The sequence below is a fragment of the Poromitra crassiceps genome, assembly GCF_964638095.1.
Source record: "Poromitra crassiceps genome assembly, contig: HAP1_SCAFFOLD_503, whole genome shotgun sequence".
Taxonomy (NCBI): domain Eukaryota; kingdom Metazoa; phylum Chordata; class Actinopteri; order Beryciformes; family Melamphaidae; genus Poromitra; species Poromitra crassiceps.
Window position 1 is genome coordinate 3,557 of NW_028151905.1, and position 6,182 is coordinate 9,738.

A 6,182-nucleotide genomic window follows, 5' to 3' on the forward strand; every position below is an offset into this window, starting at 1 on the left:
CATCCATGTGTAGTCCCTCGGTCACTGCGGCTGAGGGGGCTGATATCGGTAGTACTCCTGCGCAGAGCTTTGGCCTGTTCCCCGTGCGCCTGTAGTATTCCTGTGCGCCGTACCTGTTGTAGAGACTCTCGGGATGACCCGGATCATCAAGGCGCTGCGTTAGTACATGTATTTGTGCTTTGAGCCCGGACACTACGTTGGTCAGCGCCGCGATCGTCGGCTCGCTGCGCTCCGGGGCCGAGGACGCTGGCGAGGTCGAGGATTCAGACGAGACTGAGAGACCCGCGTCGAGGGCCTTGTCCTTGACCGTCGAGAAGCCCCGGGACCTCATAGTGTCGCCGAGCGACTCACTGGTGCACACCTCGCAAAAGCAGGCGGGCCTCTTGGGCACCGTGACAAAGCTGCACTCATCTGTTACGGGCCCCATCGAGTTCTCGCCCGTGGTGCCCAGGCTGTAGCTGCGCTCGACGCAGCAATCCTTCATGAACTTCATCACCGTGTCCGTGTACTCGTCCCGGTTGCACTGCACGCAGCTGAAGAGGAAGCTCTTGTCCCTGCTCCGGCTGTGCACGTGCCAGTAGCACTTAACAGCACCCAGTTCGTATCTCATGTCGTGCATGAAGGTAGCCTTGCCCGGCTGGCTGTGGCAGGTCCCCGAGTAGGCTAGGTCGTTGTGGATCTTGTACACAACGCGTGACTCCGGGCTCGGCTCCGAGCCGTCATCGCCGTACACGCAGCACACGCCGACAATGAACTCGCCGGTGGCATCCGCGCTCGACACCATCGAGTCGAGGGCACCGTCGTAGTCTTCCTGGGTGGTGCCGTAGCACTCGGCGCAGAACACGGGCACGAAAACCGACTCGTCCGACCGAAGCTCGGCGTTGGTCGGGAAGCGTGGGTTGGCCCGATCCACATAGTCGGTCAGGGTCATGGTGGCGCGATCGATGATGGCCCGCCGCTCGTCTGCTCTGGTGAGCTTGACGTACATGGATTTTTCATCCTCGCTGAACAGGGGACCTACTTTTCTCCGCACCTCGGCCATCAGGCTCCGGGGGTCAGGTCCACCGTCACGTTGTCGCCCCAGAGGAACTCGACGTCGATCGACAGCAGCAGCCGGAGGGCCTCCTGCGAGATGTGGCTCACGTTCTCGATTGTGCAAAAGCGGCCCTGCCACTTTGGCGCGTTGAGGTTCTCTGCGGCCAACACCGTAACCAGCTGCATCAGCGACTCGGATGTGTGCAGCGGCAGGTTTTGCAAAGTAAGTAAGTAGCAGAGTGCCTGCGTCGTGTTGAAGGACGGAGCCAGCCGGACCTTGCACCTGTTGCAGTACTTACTGTCGACGACGCACAATACGTTCCTGTCCGACGTGCGCAACACACAGTTTCCCCACCTGACACCCGGCGAGGCCATCAGCGCGCCCCCACGCACCTCAGACGAGCTGCCTACGATATACGCACACACGCCTTCCGATGGATCGTCGCCCGGGCCGTTCCCGGGACTCTGCCTCTTCGCTCCTGCCGTATCCGACGTACGGTTCATCTCGCCATGGATCGAGTCATGGCAGGGAAAGAAGCCGGTCGCCGTCGCAAGATGACAGATCGCCACCCGTTAGTAATGCTCGCAGGCCCGACCCTTCGGGCGACCCGGGCTATGTGGCGGAGGCGGTCAGCTTCCCCTTGCCCGCCGAGCTTTGCTCCCCACGCTGCGAGGACGATGCCGCAGCCGAGCTCGATGCCCGCGGCAGGTTCCTGAGGAAGGAATACCCCGGCCTGTACCTGTCGCTCAACGGCGAGACAATCGCATCCGTAGACTGCCAGGAGCTGCTGTGCGACGCAGAGTGCTGCGTGTGTCGCAGGCTCGACAAAAACACGCTAGACTCGCTCCAGGCCCTCAAGCCCGACGAGGTTAAGGACTTCCTCGACACGCTCGACCTGTGCTTCAGCACCGCGGCCATCAACACGCACCTGCTGCACACTAGCCACGACGGCAACGTTTTGGGCGTGATGCACAACATGTCTATGGACCTGTTGGGCAAAAGCTACTCCGTGGCCGACGCCACGTCACGGCAGCGGTTCTACTGCGTGCGCACCGAGCTGGGCCGCACTGTCTTCGCGACCGACATGAACATGGTCAAGACCTACAACAGCGCCATCAAGAACTTCAACGCCCTGGCGAGCACCTGCCTGGCACTCAAAAAGTCAGCGCAGAACGAACGGGACCGACTAGGAGGTACCGACAACCGCCCGATCTAACCCGGCGGCTTATAATAATAATAATAATGGCTTTAATTTATATAGCAGACTTTAAAATGTAAAACAAATCTTAATGTGCTTACTAAGGAGCCACTAGAGCCGCACGCGGTGAACAACTCCGACCCCATGCCTCTAGCCGCCTGGCTCAGCGCGACGATCAGCGTTGCCCTAGCGGCAGGCGTCTCTCTGGCCGCACACGCCTCTGCCTCCGCCACTAGAGCGGTCCACAACGCATATGGCTACGCACCCTACGTCTGGGTCAATGTGATTGTGAGCAGCGCGCAATCGGGCTGGTGCCAGGGCACCAGCGAGACAGGCTTCGCGCTCGCCCTGGGCCGGTACGACGACGCGACGGACCGCTGCACACACTACTGCTCTGGCAAGATCTTGGCCCGCTGGAGGCCCCGCGAGAGCCTGAGCGAGCCGGTCAAGGCCAACAGCACCATCCTCGGTGCCTACGTCCTGAGCCTGAGCAAGAGCTCCTGCGTCGAGATCCCCGCAGGCTTTGGCTGCGCCGACCGGCTCGTTCGCAGCGCTCCGCTCAACGCCCTCTCTATCAGGCTCTATGCCAAAGAGCGCAACGTCGCGTACTACTTCGGCGACGACCCCATGGCCGACTGCGAGCCGGGACCGGAGTGTTCCGCGTACAAGGTGCTGCGGCGAACTCTGCACGCCAGCAAGGATGCCGCGTGGCTCGACTCGGACGAGGTGCTCATGCTGCGTAACTCGGTGTACGCTTGCGTTCTCAGTTACGTGGGCGCCGGGCCCTCGGATGACATGGCCCTGTGCTACGCGCAGCTCGGAGACCGGTGCTTTTCGGCCGGCGGCGCCCGGTTCTGCATCGGCGCCGACGACCAGGGTGGCACGGGCAGGGGCATCACCAATAACGACCCCCAGACGTCAGCGCCCACTGCCATCTGCGAACTCTCCAGCTCCATCGCCGAGGCCAATCGGCCACACGACTACGTGCCGACACCGCTGGAGCTTCGAGACTCAGTCGCCGCGGCCTCGTGCGACGTCACCATGCTGCCGGTGGATTGCGCCGAGTACGTCAAGGGGCAATTCCGCATCTCCCTGGACATGCAGGTGGCGGCCGAGGTGGCCGAGTTGACCCCCTTGATACTCAAGGTGCCCGTTGATGTGTGCGTGAACACAAGCCCGAGCTCGGCCCAGATCGCCGACGTCATCTACAAGGTGCAGGTGGCCGCCTTCTCCTCGGGCGTCATGATCGACATCGGCGGCTGGGGCGAGGAGACGTGCCCGCTCGACAAGAACCCCACGCTGACGCTGAACCTCCTGGCAGGTGAGCTGCGCCGGAGGAAAGTGAAACGGCTGTTTCTCGGCCTACCCCTCGAGCGAACACAGCTCGACCGGCTCAACTTCACCGCTCTCCTCCCCGCGTTCGACCTGTTCCTGGTGCCCGCCGGCTCTGCCGACTTGAACCGGCCCGAGCGCTGCCAGAACCTCTGGCTGGCACCATCGGGCGGCGGAGCCGAGGACGACGGGGCCCTGGCCTACATGAGCGCCCTGGTTGACAAGGGTGTCAGGGCAAACAGGCTCGTGTTCACCATCAACCTGATGGGTCGCGTGCGGATAGCGAACCTCGCGGCGGCGTCCGACGTCATCGACGCAGACCTGCCGCTGGCCGACCTGGAGAGCAACCCGCTGTACACGTGTGAGGAGGACCAGGCGACCAAGTGCTGCTCCGGTACGGCCACAACCCTGTGGGCTCGCAAGGCCTGGGTAAACGTGACCGTAAGCTCCACATCCTTCGATACGCTCAAGCGTCTCCCCGAGTTGGTGGCCACGACGCTAGGCATCAACCAGTTTGTCATCTCGACGCTCAACGCAGACTTCGAGCGTACCACCAGGCCCCACACACCGGCACTCTCGGGCGTCACAGCCGCCGTGCACAGGCTCGGTGACTGGAAGCGGCAGCAAGTCTCGGCGGGCATCTCCCTAGTTTCCGGTAGGGCGGGTGCTCGGCGGGCTCGGCGGGCGACGGGCGGCGTGGAGCCGCTCCAGCAGGTCCGTGTCAACGTGCCAGAGAACGGCTACAAGGACCCGAGCTCGGGGTCCAAGAGGGTAATGGACCCCCAGTACATCGTAGGCATCAGCAACAACCTCATCTGCCCCGGCCTGATCTCAGTGCACGGCTCGCTGGGCATCTTCGACACGCCGTACAAGGAACTGTGCAGCACCAGCTACGAGAAGATCTACATCGCCGACGTGTACAAGATCTCGTCGTGCACGCCTGGCCCGCCGGCGGCCAAGGCCATCAAGTCGAGCCGGCAGCCCCAGCTGGCCATGAACGTCAACACCATGATCCCCACTTCGGACCCCAGCCACTACATGGTCGGCATCCTCGACAGCGACACACTCGTTGAGTACCTGCCGCCGGTCAACAAGGTGTGCAAGGCGTACAACAGCGGCAAGTCGACGCAGAGCGTCAACGTGGCCATGGTCGACGACGGCTACATGCTGGACAAACCCGTGGTCGACACTTCGCGCGGGCTCATCGTCAAGCCCGCTGAGTACATGTACTTTGTGTCGAACTTTACCCCGGGCATCGACTACATCAACCTCAACGTGAGCTGCGTCAATCACGACGTGAGCGCCTTGACGCCGTGCCTCATCGCCATATGCGGCGGCAGCCGTACCTGCCGCATCAACTACGGCAAGCTGTGCAACTCGGCGCATGTAATCCTAAACGACGCCCGGCGAGCCGGCGGGATGATGCGCGAGGGCCTAGAGGAGCTGGCGGCCCAGGAGGAGAAGGCCAAGATGTACATCGTGCCTGACGCGGCCCCGCTGCCCGGCCTCGATCGGCGACGGCGCCATAAGCGCTTCATCTCCTTTCTCCTGTCTGGCGCGGCCCTCGGCCTCGCCATCCAGGTCTCTGAAAGGGTCAATGGACTAGAGGCGCAGCTTGACGACACCAAAGCTACGCTGCTCTCGGTGCAGGGCACGCAGGTGGAGATCAGCAACAAGCTGGACAGGAACATTGCACTCATCGACGGGCGGATGAACGAGCAGGAGGCCAACCTCAAGAAGAACTATGAGATCAGCAACCGCAACTTTGCCATGCTGCGCGACGCGCTAAAGCAGAACACCGAGATGGCCCTGAGGGACACCAATGAAAAGTTTTCCGTTATCGCCAGCTTCCAGCTCTGGTATGCCCAGACGCAGAGCATCACGCACGAAATGATACAGGCGGCCATGCACGTCAGGTTCGTGGCGCGCGGCGTGGCCAACTGCCTGAGAGAGATTGCGTCCCGGCGCTCCGGCAGCTGCCCCAGCGGCCTGTCGGCGTTCCAAAACAACCAGGGCTTGAGCGAGTTCCCCACTGTGAGCGCTGCGCTGTACAGGGACAGGAAGCTTTTTATCTTGCACTCGGTGCCAGGCACCATCGACAGGACGACGGTGCGCGACGTGATACCTATGCCCAAGATTAGAGATGACGGCGTGCCCTGCTGGCCCAACTACCGTGTCTGGCTCATCAACGGCGCTTTGTACGAGCCTTCGGAGTGCCACGGCCGCTACTGCCGCAAGCCCGAGATCCACACCAGGTACACGGAATGTCTGACTGAGCCCGACAAATGCGACATCACGTGCACCCGCTGCCACAGGGGCATATGCTACGAGAACGACAGGATCACGTGGCTCGAGGGCTCAGCGTCGGTCGATATCGAGACACCGCCACTCAAGCCCTTCTCCAGGCCCCACATCTCCAAAGGGCCCGTCTCCTTCGCCGACTTGCTCAAGGACATCCTGCCCGAGTCGCCCGAGCTCAACATACTCAAGGCCATCAACACCAGCGTTCGGCTGCACGACATACGCGGCGACGTCGAGAACATCACCAAGACGTTGGCCGAGTACGACAAACGTTACGAGGAGATATCGGCCGGCCGTCAAATCTTCGGAGGCTGG